Here is a 20,357-nt window from a genome sequence, read left to right as displayed (position 1 = left end):
TAGCTCCAGTGGTGAATCCGTCTTTTGCAAAACTGAGCTCTTCAAGCTTTTCTTTATGCGATTATGCACAAGAACAATCGAGATGTTTGCATGACCCTTATCACATCGAGGGTATTGTCATTTGTCAGTATTAGTGTGCATTATTTGCATGTTCCTCACACTATCACAACGTCTTTAAACAGTGGCAACTCCTGGTTCATCTATATGACACCTTTCACCATTTTCAGTTTGAACACTATGATCCAAAATGACACAGTTGCTTGATTTTTCTTGCTTTCTTTAGTGCACGACAGAACTTCAGTCTTTATTTAAACCTCTGCAGCTTCAGTTTGCAGTTTTTTGAACAGCAGATATATTTAGTCTCTCGTGCCTCAAAGTGACTGGGATTGTTGCAGAGCAGAGGTGCACTCTGGGACGCAGAGCATGGGCTTGTTGAACATCTCTTGAAATGGGAGCTGGTGCTTAAGGCCGGTCAAACGTTTCATTTTCTGAACCCTCTCATCGGGGAGCGTGGCGCCCGTCGATGAAAGCCCTCCCCCCCGCTCAATAATGAGCACCACCATCAATAACAAACCGCCCAGTGGACAAAGACACAGTCGCTGGCTTTGATATAACATGGAGGAGATCCCCGCTGAGTGCAGCAGGAGGTATCTGACAGATACAGGCGGGGGGGAGAAAAGAGAAGAGGAATTGGGAGCTGCTGAAACTCAGCGGGAGGTAATGGATTCCTCAGAACGACCCAATGTGACCTCTGTTACAGACTAGATTCTTTCTATTTTAGAGAATAACAACAGAAAGTAAAGAAAGCATTTGGCGAAATTATTTTATTTTGTTTTAACTTCATGTTGGCAGATGAATTTCTATTTACAGACGGAGAGGAAGCGCTAAAAAGGAGAAGCTCTCAGGAGATCTCGGCACACTGCTGCAGGGCTTGTGGGTTACCCGTCTTCAAAATTGGAAACAGCAGTATGGTGCGTTAATATCCGAGTCTGTGAAATACTCTGCGTTATTACCTCACCTCAGTCGGGCTGACAGAGCAGTGAGTCGGAAGTTTAATTAGCCGAGAGTCGGCCGGTCCTAATCCCCGGATGAATGTCGCTGTAATAACCTGTAATAACCATTTCCAGCTGCCATATGTTGGTGGAGAGTTTATCTCTTCTCCATCGCAGCTGTTTAAAATGAGCAGATTAGAGGACTCTGTTAGTGTCGGGCTGGAAAACTTCACCGGTAGTGTGTGATATTCAGACTTGTTGAATTCCCTGTGGGAGCATTCAAACAGGCAGTATGATCCCAGTTCAAAGGAGGAGGCTGAAGGGCTTAAAGTCTCTTAAATCATCAAACCAAAGACAGACTCATCGCTATCACTTTAGTAGAAGGAAATTAAAACAACTTTAAAGGATTGTTGGCTGATTCTACAGAAGTAGGAATAAACACCTCCCCTAATATTTAAAATGCTGCATGCTGGTGCATGCTTTATCTACTGCATCATGGGATTCTATAAGGTCTTGTGATTATTGGTTATTTAGATCTGCATGGGCTCTCTGTCTTTCTCTGTACAGTCCCTCGAGAGACAAAATAAATGACCCTAAATGTGACAATGCAAGCTGCACCAACACCAGAGACTTCATTTGCCTTTAACGGCCGTTAAAGGTCAGCGCTTTCTTCCATTCTGCAGGAACCTGAGAGCGGCTTTAATTGAGTCCCGACCTCAGGGACAGAAAAGCATTAGGGCTCCTACAGTAGCTGGCTGCCCTGTTGTGGCCCGCGGCAATGCAGCTCTGCTCCCAGCATGCATTTGGGCATGTGTTTAGAACTGTGATGCAGAACGTCCTTGGAAGTTTGTTATTGACGCAGTTTTAAACGTGTCTTACAATCAAACAAACGTCCGTGTTTTCACTTAAAGATGCATCGATTGTCGAGAGGATGTTTTTTGTTGGATTTAAGAATGTGTCAACTCACTCAATGTTCAAAACAAGCTTTGCAAATACATACCTTTATGAGTTAATGCAGCCTGCATGCTTAAAACAATGAGAATATGCACTAAGTTTCTAATTTTGGCGATGAAACAATCAAGTTGTGTGAGAGGGATGGCCTCGCTCACTGATGGGCCGTCGAGTTATTCATTTATGGTGAATTATGAAACATTAATGCTGAGTTTTTCCTATGAATCTGACAAGTTTCCTCTCTTTTTTTAGGAGTTCTGTGAGTGGCATTTAATTGCTCTGAAAGTATTTTAGATTTTTAGATTACACAAGATGTGTCATGTGCCGCCATGCTCTCTCTCTCTCTCTCTCTCTCTCTCTCTCTCTCTCTCTCTTGGTGTCCTGCTGCAGCTTTGTGACACGTTCATGGTTTTAGTTTTCACCCTGCAGACCAGCAGAAATAAATAAATAAATTCTCGGCTTGGCATGTGGTCAAGCACATTCGTCGACGGCCAAATCTGTGAAAACATTACAATCGCTCCTCTCTCTCCTCTCAGGATGAATTCCCAGGTTAATGAGCCGAATACGTCGCTTTAGTGTCGCTTCTTCCTCCCAGACTCCTCGAGCGAAGAGAAAGAGGACGCATCAACAGCAAGAAGTTCATTTTGTGTTTTGAATGCTGTGATTTACATCTATTTTTAATTTGATTCATAAAGCATTTAACAGATGGACTTGAACTGAAGAAGCGAAAGTTTTCAGTGTGTTTCAGTGATGTTTTACATTCCTATCTTTTTCCAAACAAAGTTTTTGGATTATCTACTTTCATCTGTTTGTTTTTAGTTTGTGTCAATGTGTTACTTATGAAAACCAACATGCAGACCATAAAGATTGATCAAATGCAATCTAGAGAAGACAGCATCCTTTTCCTACAGTCCTTGAAAGCATCAATGCTCCCTTTGAAAAGACTGAACGCAAACTTCAGAAAATTGGACGCCCAAAAAATAAAGATGAAGGAATAACAACATGAAAACTGTCGAGATATTTAATTTGAGTGAAGCCAAATTGGTTTCTGCACATTGTTCTGCTAAATAAGTGAATAAAAGGAGCACACGGTTGGTTTAAAAGAATTCAGTGTAAATGTAATTGTTATATGAACCGACCTCCTGCTGGCTGGAAGCCCGGACGTATAAATACTCATAAAACATAAATATTCTGTACTTTAATTATGTAATCAAGATGTTATTTGTTGATGGGTTTTATATCAATGCAGCGTGCAAAAGGTGTGTAAAGGACAGAATGGTGATTCAAGTCTATACATTTGCAAAAAATGTGTGTGCAGACTTAGTGTGTGTGTGTGTGTGTGTGTGTGTGTGTGTGTGTGTGTGTGTGTGTGTGTGTGTGTGTGTGTGTGTGTGTGTGTTTGTTTGTGTGGCCAGTGTGTGTGTGTGTTTGTTTGTGTGGCCAGTGTGTGTGTGCTGAGCAGCCATTAATTACAAAATGGAGCGCACCTTCACGCGGAGCTTGAAAACGATGACATGCTAGTTTTCAGGCTTAGCCTCGAGGTGGGGGGGACAACAGAGAGTGTGTGTGTGAAGAAGAGGAGTAAAAAAGCATTGGAAGCAAAGGAAGAGGAGGAAGAAGGAGGGGAGGAGACAGAGAGGAGATAGCAGATAAGGGAGGTAGGAGGAGGACAAACACAGAAAAGGGAGGAGGTGAGAAGATGAAGAGTAGGAGGAAGGATTATGAACAAGGGAAAGGAAAAGAAGAAGGAAGGAAGAGGAAGCAAGCGAGGAGAAGAGGAGTAAGGGAGGAAAAGAAGAGGAGAGGAGGCAGCAGAAAGGGGAGGAAGAGGAGGGGATAAGAGGAGAAAGAGGAAGAAGAAAAGGAGGAAGAGGAGTTTGTGCTTCAAACCTGAGGCTGCCTGATAGTGGAAAGGAAAGGGGGGGGGTTCAGCTTATCAGATGACCTTACTGGCTGAGGAGGCACACGTGACAATTTAGAGCTAATTGTCAAACTTGTCTTTTTTTCCTACTTTCCTGCTCAATGTTTGCATTTAATTATTCAATAAATATGACTAGTTATTAGTAGTTAGATACAACAGATGAATAAAAAGAGGAGAAGAATGTAAAAGGGAGCAGAAAGGCTTTTCATTTAATGCCCCATAAAACACTAAAACATAACCATAAACCTGGACTAATACAGAAAACCTCTAAATGTCATGAAATACTTATAAAAGGTTGAATAAATGTATCAATAAACACAGTGTAGAGCAGCAGAGTGTGAATAATCACAACAGAGTAGTAAATGTAGAAATATCTCATACATACTGGAGATATGATTTATTTATTTATATATTTTTAGAGTAGCCAAATTCATTCCCACACATTTATCTGCCAAATTAGCCAACAGAATAATGAAATGCCTGTTTTAAGAGATGGGCTGTGATGTGCACTGACCTGCTGCTGCTGGAAGGATGCTCTGAGGGAATAAGATGAGCAGCTGATGGAGACATTTATTCTATTATTCCTCTTTTTCCTCAAAGCTCACAGGAAGAAAAATAAGTAATAAAAAGGTTTAAAATAAGATTATAGATCCTCAGTCAGAGAAGTTTGTTTTAACGGGGACAGACGCACAGACAAGCCGCTGCCTCCTCCTCTGCTCCGGTCTGCCGGAGGACTGGAGGAGGGCTGGAGGAGGGCTGCTCTGATGGAGGAGTGTCGTCACTGGGAGGGGGCGTGGCCACACACACACACACACACACACACACACACACACACACACACACACACACACACACACACACACACACACACACACACACACACCTCCATGTGTTTACTCCCAGTGTCCATCACTGGGAGTAAACACAACTTACAGCTAAGTTCATTTACTTAAACACTGAAAACTGCACTTTTTAATGCATTTATCTGGTATTACTCTGCAGATTTAGATTAGTACTACCCTGAGCCTTCCTCGTAGCACTTATTGCATTCATATTTGTTTACTGCACTTATCCTATTCGTAGTAGTTTGTAGCACTTATTGTATTCGTATTAGTTTGTTACAATTATTGTTTTCGTAGTAACTTGCCTCTGCACTATACTTTTGCTCTGGTTTATGCTTTAAGATGCTTGTTTAAGAAAGGAGATGCACTTATGACTTCTGGTGACTAGTAGTTCTCTTGAATACCTATGTTGAATACACTTCCTGTAAGTCGCTTTGGATAAAAGCGTCTGCTACATGACTGTAATGTAATGTAATTATTAATACAAAATATAAATCACATGCATTATTAGGGGTTAAGCCACGCAGCAGTAAATAGTGCAGCAACAACAGCTGCCACTATTTTGGACTCTATGTCTTTCCCTCCTTTTAAAAGGTCAACGGAGGGAATTTGCGTGACAAAGTTCAAAGGTCAAACTGGCTCCTTTCCTGACTGTCCTCTTGATCCCATTTCTTCTTCTACTTGTCGATATCTTGCACTATTTTAGTCATTAAATTCACTCCTTTACTTTCCTTTAGAGAAAAACACAGACAATAAAGTCAAGTTTCAAACCCTTTTTGTTGCTTCTTATTGTTGCATAATCAATAAAGAAGCTACGGACACAAACGGAGCATTAAAGCAGCAAATAAACACAATAAACCTGCGTAACGCTCACCGCATCGTGGCCCTGTAAACAAAGCTGAGGGGACATGACTCGTACAAGGTCGGTGTTCTGCTAATGAGGCGCTCATTAAGGAAGGTTTGGTGATTAAATGCCTCTGCGACCACTGTGACCTGGGCTGAACCATTATTAATACAATATGAATAAAAACAGGAGATATTTATGAAAATGTTTTGCAGAAAGGATGTCAATTTCACAATAAAACTATCCTAGAATCTTTCTAAATGCTTGAATATATCATATTTCTACAGCTCTGGTATCTGATGGAGATTTATTCACTTTAAATGACTATTTCAAAGAGAGTATTTTCTTTCTTCAACGCTCAAAAAGAACCCAGCTTGCTTCAGTCTAACAGACCTTCCTCTTTCACCGCGTTGATGAAACCAGACTATTTGTCCTCACCGCTGTGTAAGCTGCTGTCAGTGCAGAGCGGGGAACTTGTTCTGGAGCTGACGACGACTCGACTAAAAGACGACAAGATGGAGACCAAATGTCTCCAAATAAGCTCCGAAAGAGGGGCCCGGAGAGACGACTCCATGACTGTTTACTACAAAGAGATTTCAGATTTATGCATCTGCTGTTTAAGTGGAAGGGCTTATGTCCAGGTATGTGACAGCAGCAGAGCTCGAGCTTTGCAGCTGTCACCCTGCAAAGTCAAAAAAGTCCTGACCTCTGACCTCTGTTACTTTGCATTTGTCTTTTTAAACTCTGCACAGTCGGCCGCAAAAACGTTTCCCACTCTTGATTCTGATTTGGATGTGTGCAGAAGTCGGAAACTAAAATCCGCTTGGCTGCATTCTTCCCAAATCTCTCAAATATAAAAAAGAGAGCTTGAGAAAGAAAGTCGGATTGTCTGTTTGGAAAAACACTTCCCGAATGCAATGACCTGAAAGACATCAAGAAGCTGAAAGAAACGTTACTCTCTGCTCTACTCGTGGAAGTTGTAAAAATCCAAACGTCTGCAACACATGCTGCCGTTGATTCTCCCTCTCAGCGACGCCTCAGGGCGCTTTTAAAGGCAGCAACCAAAGTTTCCAACATGGCGACTAATTAGACCGACTGTAACAGCTGGAGAGAACCAACAGGAGAGGAGTAACTCCTTTTACAGCTCTAATTAAAACCTCGTCCTACTTCATCACGTTCTAAACAGGTGCCAGTGCAGCTTCGGCTCATCAACTTGGATCAATTCAGTTCGACAACTTTTCCTGCATTTTACTTCTAATATATGCTTTTAAAAGTTGGACATCAAGGGTGAAAAAGTCTCCTCTTCTCTCGCTTTTTGTTGTCAATTCATGATTATCTTATGCAGCTCATGCTTGTGTGTTTTGGCCTCAGACGGTTCAGTCAAAAGTTTCATAAAAAGCTTCAGGCATCTCTCCACCTTTCTCCTCCTGCATGATGAATGCTACAGGAAAAGTGAAAGCTAGTGATTTACCCGACGGCCCTGCACATGCTCCTATGATGGATATCAAGGCGACTTATGAACTGACTGGAGATCAGCGCAGGGCTCTGATATCCATCCAGCAGTGCGGAGTCACCTTGGACCTGCGCTTTTAGAAAAAGGATTTCTCAACTGTTGTCGCCTTCTCAGGCTGCAGAGACCAGCAGCTCAATCACACAGGCTGAAGTTTTCATTTATTCCACATGAAGAAGAGCCCGATGCCGTTCAACAGACTGAGGCTGAACGATGCGTCTGCACAATGCATTAGTCAGCTACGTCTTTATTTGTAGGATTGTTTTGTATGTTTACTCCAAAACGTCCTCTGAAAACTGGTGTTCTCCCATTAAAAACACACGTTTATTATCATACGATCTCCATCTGTAAAGAAGAACACAAGATGCTGTTAATAGTTGGTAAAAGTTGTCAAACTTCCTCCTTTATTTATTTGCTTTTCCTTCCCTGGAAGTGTTGGTTGAGTATTAATCAAAAGGAAATGGAAAATATTCTCTGTGAAGATTTGCTGCTTTTCTGACTGTTTTGAACGGATGTTGGCGCTGCAGGAAAAGTCGGACGATCCCTGAAGTCAGAGGGATTCATCCTCTGAAGACCGAGAGTATTTACACCACATTTCATGGCAATCCATCCAATAGCTGTTGCTATAAGAGTTGGAATGTTGAGCCAAGTGGTAATCATGTTTTAATCATCCTACCACAGAAGAAGATATTTATTTTGTGCGTCGATGTCTCTGCAGAAGATGCTGTTTAATGCTATTTTATACGTGCACTTTGACCATATCTCGAGAAAAAGAGACAAAGAGGTAAAGTCTGGAATGCAGACGCCTCCTGAGAACAGGAGAAGCAGACGGTTTGTATAAAGAGGTAAATGTTCGGAGCCGTTGCTGCCCCGAAGTTCAGCTCTTGTTGGAGGCTCAGACTGGATTCTACGCTTCTATTCATCCGGGCTGAATGGGAACTGTGGGGTCTGAAAAGAAGCCCTTCTATTCAGCGCTTTACCAAGGACCCTCGCTATCAGCCCGGCCCGCTTTGCATCAGAATAACTGAGCGTCCGCTTGTCAGCCAGGTTGGTTATGGGAAGAGACGCAAGGAATGTATCTCAGATGTGGCCTGAATGCAAATAGGGGAATTTTAGAGAAGGTGGTGAGAATTATTTTTGCTCTTTAAAACAACTTTCTTGTCAGATGAGGAAGAGAATTTGCAGCATTTGTGAAAAGACAATATTTAACAAGTGAGATGAACACAAATGACTTAAATCGGATGTAATTTATAATCTGATTGCTTTTAAATCAACAGTTTTCTATTAATGGAACTTCAAGTTTCACATTTTTCCAACTTATGTATTCACTCAAAAAGTAAAATACTTTGTTAAATGTCATCAAAATACTCTCCAAACAAATACAACTGTAATTTGGCAGAAAATAAGACTGGAATCACAATGCAATCATGTCCTTTTCTCAAAAAACAAATATTCACAAAAGTCTGAAAAGGTTCTCTTATTTTGAACCGTTAAAGGACTGCTTCATTGGAGCAAAGGTCAAAGGTCGAAAAGAGCATTAATGTTCAGATGAAGCTGCAGGAGTTTTGCAGACAGAACAGGAGACTTCTTCTTCCTCTTCTCCCCTCTTCCTCCTCTTCCTCTCGCCTCCATCTGTCCGTTCACTTCATCTCCACACTTGAGGCTCCCCAACCTGTTCACAGGAAAATGACTTATTCATCATTTTCTCGGCTGCAGCAGCGGGAAAAAGGCCACGGATTAGCCGGCTGTATCTTCAGGCAAACACACCTGAAGTCTCTTCTGCCCTGAGGCAGTGTTTTAGGGGTTCCTGTTAATTCCTGATGATAAATGTATAAAATTTGCATTTGTGCAAACCATAAATCTTATGAAGGTTTGGTCAGTTTTAGGAAAAAGCTTTGTTTTCTTTCACGTTCGTGCAGCTGAAGATACTCGCTGCTCTCTGAAGAACGGCCTTCCAGTCCTCAAACCCTCAAACCCCTGGTTTCTAGATGATCAGCACTCCACCGCCTGCATCCTCCGCATCATCTGCTGCTGCTCCATCCAGAGAAACCAACAAAGAGAGCGAGGAGGGCTTTAGCGTCAAGGACGGAGATGCAGGATGATCAGCGGAGGGCGATGATGTCTTTCCTTCACAGATCAGTGTTTTGGCAGATGATGCAAATTCATCTTGTAAAATGAAAATGAGGGATGTCTGTCATTGATCAGGTCGAGTGATTTATAGCTCACTAAATTCAAATTACACTCTGAAAATAGACACAATAACCTTGTGAATGGACATTTTTAGATGCACGAGTTTTAATGTGTTTGATGGATAAACAGCTTTTATTAATAACTCACTGTTTCTGCAGCAGAGTGAAGCTTTACATGATCTTTGTTTGTCTTCGTTAGAGTTCTCTCCTAAATCTATATTTTCTGAAAAAAAATGCTCAAAACTAAACTCCTAAATATCACCTAACTCTCCCAGGTTCAGGCAAATAAAAACACTTGTTAGTGCAACAAAAAACAGTTTATTAAAAATATGTATTTGTCCATTTAGCAGCAAGAAAACTGTCTCTTTTAAAAAAATAGTTTCTTTACGTAGGAAGAAGGTATAAAAAACAACAGAACAAAAAGGAAATAAATTTGCAAGACGTAATTCGGTGCATGGAAAGATTCTCTGGTTCTTTATAAAGTGAAAAGAAAGCAAATGTAATGAGATGACATGTTCAGCTTCAAATGAAAACACGACTGAAAACAGAATCAGTTTGTAAATGTCTTTTGGAACTGAAGGAACGCGGCTTTAAGTTCAGTTCTACATGAAACATCTGAGTTGCTTCAGCTTTAAGACGTGCACGTGTTGGACTGAGAGCTCCACTCCCGTCTGAGGTGATTACTTTGGGTGCAGCCTTACAGCTGGGAGCTAAATCTGATCCTGGGCTCCACAAAGACGGCCAGCGATCGATCAATGCACAGATGGATCCAGCAGGTCTGCCCAGTAATGTCATTCTGAACCGGAGCTGGATCCTCTCTACAAGGTCTCCTCTGGTAAAAGAAATCATTATCTCTGAACCCTCGCTGTCGCCCACTTCAGCTCAACCGCAATTACCCACAAACCCCTCTGTCCACAGGGTCCCCATGGCAACGGGAGACTTTTAAGAAAGGTTGAGCGTGTCTTCATTAACACCGGTTTATTGTACAGTCTGATTTAAATGTGTGAATCACAGGGAGACACATTTACACATCACCCTTTACTTTAACAAGAAGACATAAAAAGCTTTACATAAAAGAAACAAATATAAAAGTCTTGTTGATTTAAGATCATCTACAAAGTTAATCTGAAGACAGTTAATCAAAAGCCTTTCTCTCTCTTTTAGTTTTTAGCAGAGAGTCGCTGAGCTGCAGGGGAGCAGCAGCACCATAAAGAGGATTTAACAGGAAAGAAGGAGGATAAGACAGAAATGTTGATTAACTCACTGATAAAGTGGAAAAACATTTGCACACACAGTAACATTAATCCAGAGACACTGACAGGGAACATTTTACTGCACTTTAAGTACTTCAAGTACATTTAGCTGACACATGGTATTTAAGCCATCGTCCTATAGGTGAAAAATAATAATTACTGAGCCGGGGAGGCTGGTAATTTAATGAGAAGAAACTCAGATATTCTATGAAAGTAACAGAAAAACATCACAAATATGAGAGATTATAAAGTCATACATTTATGAGAAAAATGAAGTAAATTCTTCCACTTTATTCTTGTAAATTTACGACGCTTTAATCTTGCAAATTTGTGAGTTTTTTGAGAGAATATCGTGACTTTACGATGAGTTTTTTCTAAGCTAAGAATACTTTTACATCATTGAGTTTTGTAATGCACTGTGGTAAACTGTTGTATTAGTACTTCTGCATGTAAGGATCTGAATACTTCTTCCACCACGAGCAATGCAGCAGGTTTCACATGATGCAGAGTCTGCTGCTCGGTGTCACGCGGCCCTCTCTGACGTCTCAGTGTTGACGTGACGATGATTTACTGAAGTTGAAAAGCTTCACGGTGCACCTCCACCCGCCTCCGTCAGCGTTTATCTCACACCTCCTCGCCGTGCTCGGCTAAATGTTTTTTCGGCCTTCATTTACCCCGAGCTCCTCCCCCATCGATCACGATCACCTGACGTGATTGAAGTCATCGAACTGGGCTTGTGACAGTTTGCAGGCCTTCCTGAAGTCGTATAAATCTGGTGAAGCGTGGAAACCCGCTGGAAGACCGAATGAGAGTTAAAGCTCCATAAAAAGGTTAAATGGCTGTTTCACCTCTGGAACCGTGTACCCTGACTGAGCGAGCAGCACGGCTGATAGATGGAGATTAGGACTTAACGAGAGGAAGTAGAACAAGGGTCTGGAAGTTTTCCACTTTTAGATACGATTGGATGGAGGCTACCGGAAGAGCAGAAGTATCGACACACTTTGAGCCATTTAGTGCATAAAATGTTAAATGAATAAACTCCTCTAGAAGTGTTGTTAGAGATCTTTTTCACTCCATATTCAATCTGTTTGGAGGGTGAAATCAAACTCATAATTTAATCCCAAACAATGATTCCTAATCATTAAAAAAATATCAAACGGAAAGCTTTCGCTTCGTTTGCGATCCCACGAGAGTTTATGTGAATTGCACGACATTTCAAAAATTTCTGGGTGACATTATTTCAGGCTTTTCGTGTGTCATTTATACGCCACCGAGTCATAAAGAAATACTGAATAATCTTTTTAAAAACTTCTTCAAACCGAGTGCTGTTTCAGCGCTTACAAACATTGTGGAAACCCTTTTTATTTTAGATTAAGTTGGGAATCCAAATTATGAGAGAATCCACAAATGTCTATGAAATGATTTAAAGAAATGAAGGTGAGATTTGAAGTTTTAATGCAAAATTGCATTGCAGGAGAGATGATTATTAAATGGACATCATGGTTTGTATTCTCAGGATTTTTAAAAACATAAAGTCAGTTATTAAGAGGCTCGTTTCCTCACGGAGCTGCTATCTGATGATTCTCATTCACTCTCAGGATCTGAAAGCGGCTCACGGTTTGTCTGCGTGACTGTTTTTAATCTGGTTGAAAAGCCCCCCCACTCGGCAGATTCCTATTATCATAATGAGCTCTCTCATCTCGACGCCGCAGACGTTTGAACGCTCACATCAGAGGACGGAGGCCACTTCCTGTTGATGAAGGGTCACGATTCATCCTCGCGTCCTTGAGCGAGGCGGCGAAACACTTCCTGTCTAATTTCAGCATCAAATCAATGAATTGAGTCACAGCATGAGTCGTTTTACTTTCACCCACTAAATATTCACCTTACTGGTGTTTTGGCAACCAAAGACTACATCATTACGTCAAATCTAAATTCATGGGAAAGGATGAAATATAAAAATTCCTAACGTTTCCTGATTTGACCCCGGATCCTTTCAGAAATAGGATCACGTCTTCCGGCTCTTGTACCGTATTTTATTCAGCTGGATGAAGTGCAGCTCGACACCAGTAATCCCCCTCTGACGGCTCCGGTGCACTCGGAGTTTGAAGCCTTGCTGTTATGACCAGCTTAGCGTTTCACCATATGGTGTTGTGGTTGTGAGGAGCTGTTTTTGTGTGTGCGTGGGGGGAAAGATTAGCTCTGTGTGGTCGCCGTCACGCTGGGAGCTCGCCGCTAAACTGTCAAAACACGGAGCGAGAAGACGCCTTCACTGCTGCATTCAAAGACTTCCTGTAGTTTAGTTTGATGCAAACAAAAGCAGAGATTGATGGTGATGGATTGTTGGACGGAGACAAGAAATTAGAGAGTGATCGTTATCATTCAGCTCTCGATTCTCCTGATGTTTCACTTTTTAAGAGTTACAAAGACGTGGGGGTCAGGGAAGAGGAAGAGATACAAACTGACCTCAGAGAAACGCAAAACTACTACAAAGAGACTCAAAACAACAAAAGAGACGTAATATTTCCTCAAAGAGACAAAAAGACAACCAAGAGACACCAAACGATGTCAAAGAGACACGAATTGGCTACAAAGCCACACAAAAAGAGTACAAAGACCAATAATACACAAAACCGATAAAAAGAGACATGAAATGACTTAAAAGATACAAAAAAACACCCAAAAAGAGACTAAATAAGCCTAAAGAGACACAGATGGTCACACAAAAAGATGCATGATGCCTACAAAGAGACAAACAACACAAAGAGGCTTATCAACGAGAAAGTCTGAGTCTCTCTCCTCTCTGCAGAAGAGGCCTTTTGCATAATCCATCCATGATTAGCTGCTGCTAGCATGACACACCTGAATCTCCAGTTTAACTATGTGCCATCAAGTTGCATTGTGGGTAATGCAGTTTATAACAAGGAAGAATACATGACGCATGGAATAAAATGTTCTCTCTGGTTCTGCTGGAACTATTTTGAAAGCTGTCTTCTTCTCTTGACTTTGATGAACGTTTCCAGGAGGAAATCAGACGGAAATCATCTGTGAATTCATGATAAATGTAATCAGACACCTTCGTCTCTGGGACCCGAGAAGCCCGTCTGCTCCGGTTAAACGGATAAACCAGACCAGAACGCTTCCTTCCACCAGCAGTGGGATCTGATTCATCGCTGACCTTCAGTCCTCAATCTGCTCCGTTTTATTGTCTCTCTTTTTTCCCGTCAGTCTGATTAGCCAGAACTGGAAAGAGGAAGTAGGCCATCAGGTAGGCCGTGTGGCGGGGAAACGGCGCTCTGATCCAGGAGCCTCTAATCCGATGGACAGACGGGGGGGTGAGAGTGGTGACAGGAGAGGATTATGGGATTAGACGCGACATGAGATGGCCACTCTGCAGCTGCATTACTGAGCGGAGAGGTTCAAATCCACTCATGTTTTAAATGATGTGCATTGATACGAGACAAAAGTGGTGACAAAATACATAATCCAAAATGATGAAGTGGTTTAAATAGCTGAAATAAAAGCATAATATTTGCATTAAAAAGATTTTCTAGATTTGATAAAAACAGATGTTTTTCTGCAGATAGCGGTTGTGGAGATAACCGCCGACCTTGAGGTTTGCTTGCCGCCATAACTCGGGTCGCTAACGCTCAGAGTGGCCCTGACCCTCCAGAAACACACTTTCCTCCTTCCTATATACCAGGTTTATGGTCCGACGCCGCCGTGTGATCAACCAAAATGAGCCAGATGGGATTGGACAGATTGAGGATCTGCCCAGATTACGCTGTGATCGTACGCCAGGCGAACGGACACCAACGCCAGGAAGTAATCCAGCGGAACGCCAAACCTGGTTTCAACGCCAAGAGAAAGACGGGATGTTCTTCCTTCGGCAGCAGATTGTTGGGGGATGTTTGATCCACCATCTTTGTAGTTTTTTGTCTCCAGCAGCATTGGTTTGACTTTGGAGGAGATATTCATCTTTAACTTTATGAATTCATGCTGTCCGCAAAGATGAATCTTACCTTTGAGGTACTTTTACACTGTGGTAGTAGTACTTTGACACAGTGGTAGTAGTACTTTGACACAGTGGTAGTAGTACTTTGACACAGTGGTAGTAGTACTTTTACTGCAGTAAAGCATCTGAATGCTTCCTGGGAGACTAAAAGGAATCAATGCGACCAATAGATGAGATAATTGAACAGATTTGACCCCCTAGAGGTTGAAACAAGCAACAACAACAACAAAACATATATTTTCTCCTAATTAATGCTAATTTCCAAATAATATTATAGTTGAATCCTTCTAGACGGCATTAATGTATAAACCTTTTGGAGTGTCAGTCATTTTAAACCTTAATAAACCTGTAAATCATTATCAAGAGGTGCATAAGACCCCTGTATTTCTTCTCTATAATAAAACATTTAAAGCTTATTGTTTTAAATGTGACTTTTTGATAAAGTCAAAGAGAAAAAAGTGTTTTGCTTCATGGTGATATGGATTATTGATATGTTTAAAGACATTAAAATGGATATAGATCTGAGATGAGGTTAAATGATGAACTGCTGCCCTCTTGTGGTGATTTATGAGCATTACAAGTTACTTTAAGGCGTTAACATTGTTTTTTCCTCCCACAGAGATTTACTCTCTTCTTACTTTTAACATACTTGATTCCTTTTCCTCGCCTCCTCTCCTCACTTCTAGAAAAATAGGTTGAATACTTAAAGGTCAGAGGTCAGAGTAGGTTGACTGTAAATGCAGCAACGTCTTTGATTTTAAGAACAGACCAAACAATCAATAAAAATAATAAAATGTAATGAAAAAGCCCTTAAAGAGAGAAATGAAAAGGCCCCAAAGCAAACGTGTATATCTCAGGTTAAACACCGGCTGCCAGCCGATGACTCAGCGGCCTGGCAAAGCCTTTCAGAGGTTGCCACAGCGACAGCTCAGCTCAGGGTCCCCGGGGCCCGCTGTGAGGACGCCTCGGACATCTGAGGACGCCGTCTCCCGGGAGACACAGAAAAAGGTGAAAGAGACACAACAGAGGAGACGAAAGAAAGAAAGAAAGAAAGAAAGAAGGTTCTAAAAGTAAAAGCTGTCTGAATACAGTTTTTAATAATAATATATTGAATATATGTCATATGACAATCAGAAAAACAACATCCAACACTTAAAAGCTGTAAATTAAATACACCAAAAACATTTTTTATTTATCTATATATTTATTTTTTTTTTTTATTTATAATTTTTAATATATATATTTTATATATATATATTATTATTATTATTCTCTATTTTTTGTTATTATTATTTATTTTGTTATTTATTTACAAACCCTCATCTTCCAAATATCTGAACAGATATTCTGCCAGAGAAAGAAACAATATATTTTATAACTCTACACAAATGATTAGATAATAACTAAAACAATTGCTGTACAATTCCTAATATTTGCGTATTAAGTGTAAATTATGACATGAAAATAAAGATGTGTATACTTTAGGCTAATAATTCAAAAAAGTTCAAACATGACAAAAATTGTATTAACCACAAAATAATGAATTAAATTTAATTAAAATAAGACGGTTTATTTTTTCTTTCTTTTGCACAAAAATAATTCCAAATTATGAGGAAAATATTGATTTACTGTATTATTTCACATATATGATGAGACAACAAAGAAACAATGGCTCAAGATACATTTGTATAGTCATCATTTTGAGATAGTAAGTTAAAACTATGTGAACAGAAGTCAAAATGATGAATATTTTACACACAGAAACAATGAGGTCTCACTCCTGAGGTGTGTTGAGCAGACAAACAGAAGTCAGAAGAACAGAGAGAGAAATGATGGATGACTTCCAGGATCTTTGCTTTTATTCCTCACAGAGTTTCAGTGTTTGAAGCGAACAATGAGGCGGTTTGTCGTCGTCCACGTGAGTGAGTGTATTTATCACCGAGACAAAGACGCAGTTTATCATGTAAGACACGGGTCCCAGGGGAGGTCAAAGGTCAGGGAGGTCATCTGGGACGTTGTTGAGATCTTTCCCGTCATATTAACAATATAAATACCTGTTATAACGTCAGAACTTTGTGTTATATTCTCTATATTTTAGCAGCTTTAAGTCTCCTCTCCTTTCAGTCTATTTATATGTCTTTTGTAAGGAGTTAGAGGATGCTGCACATTCTGAGAAGAGTTTGTTTACAGCCTGTTGGGAGCAGAAACCTGGCATCAGAACGTCTCCTCTTCTGCCTGTTTGGCCGGATCAGATGTGGTTGTTAGTGTGAGCAGCTCTCTTCAGGCTGCAGAGGGCACACGTCTGGCCAACTCCACCGCTGAAAAGAGCGTCTTCATTAACATGCACGGCCAGACGCTTCCTCTGAAACGGGCCTTTGTCTCCCAGCAGAACCACAACGCGGAGCAGATCCGGATCAGATGGATGGTGTATGATGAGCGGACGGAGATACAGACGGAGCGGTCTGGATGCCACTAGTGCTTGGCAAGGTTTTTGTAAATACATGTCCTGTAGTTTATCCTGGGACGATTTAACTTTCCTGTAATTCCTAGAAAGTTACTGTAATTCATCTGAAGGTGAAGAAGAGTCTGTATAAGACTCATTATTTATAGTTTATGTTCATGGAAGTTCCTTTAACAAGTCAATGACTCTTCATGAACCCAACACAACTAATTAAAAGCAAATTACTGACCCAGAATATTGTCTTTACTTTCCTTATAATTTTTGTTAATTACATAGACTTTCCTTTAAAATACACTTGTTTTAACAACTTATATTATCTCATCACGTTTTCTCTGAAAAATCTTAAAGCAACAAGTAACTAAAGCTGACACATTAAATGAGGTAAAAAGGGAAATATTTCTCTCTGCAGTAGACGCATAAAGTAGCACAAATTTGATGTACTTGTACTTGAGAAAAAGAGACCTAATTATGCTTCCCCAACTAAAGTATGTCGAAGAAAGTCGAAAAAAAGTCACACTATAGTATGTCGAAAAAAGCCATAGTATAGTATTTTAAAAAATCCACAAAAAGTAATTCTATAGTATTTCAAAAAAAGTAAAAAAAATAAGTTATGGTAAAGTATTTCAAAAAAATAGAAGAAAAAAAAAAAGTAAGTTACGGTCAAAGTATTTCAAAAAGGCAAAAAAAAGTCTAAGTATTTCAGTATTTTTCAAAAAAGTCAAAAAATAGTCATGGTATAGTATTTAAAAAAAGTCGAAAAAAGTCAACATAGTATGTAAAAAAAAAAAAAAAAGTCATGGTATAGTATTTAAAAAAAAGTCGAAGAAAAGTCATACTATAGTATTTCGAAAAAGGTAAAAAAAAGTCACGGTATAGTATTTAAAAAAAGTCGAAAAATAGTCATGGTATAGTATTTCGATAAAAGTAAAAAAAAAAACGGTTAAAAAAAAAGTCATGTGAAAAAAAAGAAAGTCATGATATAGTATTTAAAAAAAAAAGTCGAAAAAAAGTCATACTATAGTATGTCGAAAAAGTAAAAAAAAAAGTTATGGTAAAGTATTTCAAAAAAGTAAAAAAAAAGTAGGAAAAAAAAGTCATAGTGTAGTATGTCGAAAAAGTATTTTTAAAACCTTTTTTCAACAAAAGAGACCATGGATTTTTGGGATATACTATAATTTGTTTTTACTTACTTATACTATATTCGTTATTAATATTCATATTTTGACAAGCTATACTTTGACTATTTAACCATTATATATCCATCATATACTATAACTATTAATGGCATACTATACTATATTTTTATGACATGTTATGACTTTGACATACTATAATAATCATCAATAATCATCAATAATTTTATAACATTTGTATTTCATACTATTATCCACCATTATTAAACTACTACTACTATTAATGGTATAAAACAGACAGACACACAATAATTAAAATAATAATAATAGGTAATTTTAGCTGTGTACAGATGGTACTGTTTTTCAAGTCAATCTCTCCTCACCTTTATGAAATAAAAAAAAATAAAGAAATATGTACTGCGCTGATAAATTACCTTTCATTTAATCAAATTCCCGTTGATTTTGTCAATAATTATTTTTAATAATTTGAATACAATTATGTTGTCCTGAGGCTTCATATAACTGTTTAAGAATTGTTTGTTGGAATTGAATAGCATAAAGAATAGGTATACATTATGCTTGTGGTTCAATGCATTGAGATTTTTCTTATAATAAAAGTTGTATTCAAAGTTAAATTGTAAGTTTTGTTCTGCCAGTCAATATTTCCAGTAATCAACCACTAGGTGGCAGAATCTCTCTTACTATTATTACAGCTCGTTACATACTAACTGGAGCATTTAAATTGACTCAAAATTGTGTTTGGAATAAAGTAAAGTGTTAAATGGCTTTCATATAAAAGGCTGTGTGTATATATATATATATATATATATATATATATATATATATATATATATATATATATATATATATATATATAATAACAAATTTGCTGGCAAGGGTAGCTGCAGCAGTCAGGTGCTGCATGAGATCTTTCATCCTGTTAATTAATTATAAAAAACCTACAGAGAAGGAACTTTAGTGGCCACTCTGCTCTCTTGGCAGGTATTTATACCAGGTGCAAAAAGGAAACGTTAAAAATGAAAAGATCAAAGGGACAGTTTTGGGTGGTTTAACTTGATTTGAGGCCGAGCTGAACATGAAGCTATCAAAGAATTCCATCAAATACATGTGGACAATGGCAGCTTGTTTTTAAGTCGGAAAATGGTTGTTTGAAGACCAGGCGCTATGAAATAGGAAAATAAATCACAATAAAAAAAGGACAGAAAAGACAAGAAAAAGCAGAATATTATTAAAAGAAAAAAATCAAAAAATAAATAGGGTGGTCTGTGCTCAGATGATTTGGAATCAGATACTACAACCTTGTTAGCATCGCCAGCTTATTTCCATATTAACGACCCCTTCAGAACCTTCAAAGTAATGAATAATTGACAACAAATGAAATGTTTTGATTGTCGTCGGCGCCTGGCGTGTTTAACGTTTCATATGTTGCTTCTGAGCTAATTATTGAGATGGCACATTCGTCAGAAATATGTCTCCCTCCCAACCCCTGTGTGACCCTCCCACCGTCCTCCACAGACGCCCGTTAGCTTCCAGACAGCAGAGGGAGGGAAGGGGGGCAGCAGTGCAGATACTTCAGGCCCCGTTGTGATGAGGAGTGCTTACAGGCATTGTTTGGCCACAGAACAGCAGACATTACATCCTCTGTATTGTGGCAGTTGCACCCGTCTCCACCATCAGGTTCTTTTCTATTTCAATTTAAAATGACTTAGATTCAAGAGGTAAGAATGAAATTCAAAAGCAGTCCCGACCAAAGACTTTAAAAAGGAAGTGGAAATGATCTTTCATGAACTGAAAACACACTGTGAAAGGCTTAAAGTTGGAACTCCCAGAGCAGACAGCAGCGTGGTAGAGACCTGTCAATCAGTGTGTAGCCCCGCCCCGGTCATCATTTACTAAATGAACATCATGCTGTATTGAAGAAGACTTGAAACTAGAGATTGAGACCATAAACTCATGTTTACAATGTTTACTGAGGGAATAAATCAAGAGAGAAGTAGAGTCATTTTCTCATAGACTTCTATACAACCAGAGGAGTCGCCCCCTGATGGACACTAGAGAGAATGCAGCTTTCAGACACATGCTCATTTGCTTTACTTTTCAGACTCTGTCATTGCCACCTGGTCAAGATGTGACAAACATGGAGGCATCCTCTCATATGGACACCACCAGGTAAAAGGTGGCAGAGAACGTTGGAGGCCAAGCGGCTGCCGGTGGGTTTCTCATGG

Source organism: Anoplopoma fimbria, chromosome 22 (genome assembly GCF_027596085.1).
Source record: "Anoplopoma fimbria isolate UVic2021 breed Golden Eagle Sablefish chromosome 22, Afim_UVic_2022, whole genome shotgun sequence".
NCBI classification, from domain to species: domain Eukaryota; kingdom Metazoa; phylum Chordata; class Actinopteri; order Perciformes; family Anoplopomatidae; genus Anoplopoma; species Anoplopoma fimbria.
The sequence above is the reverse complement of the archived record's forward strand: the minus strand, read 5'-3'. Positions refer to the sequence as shown.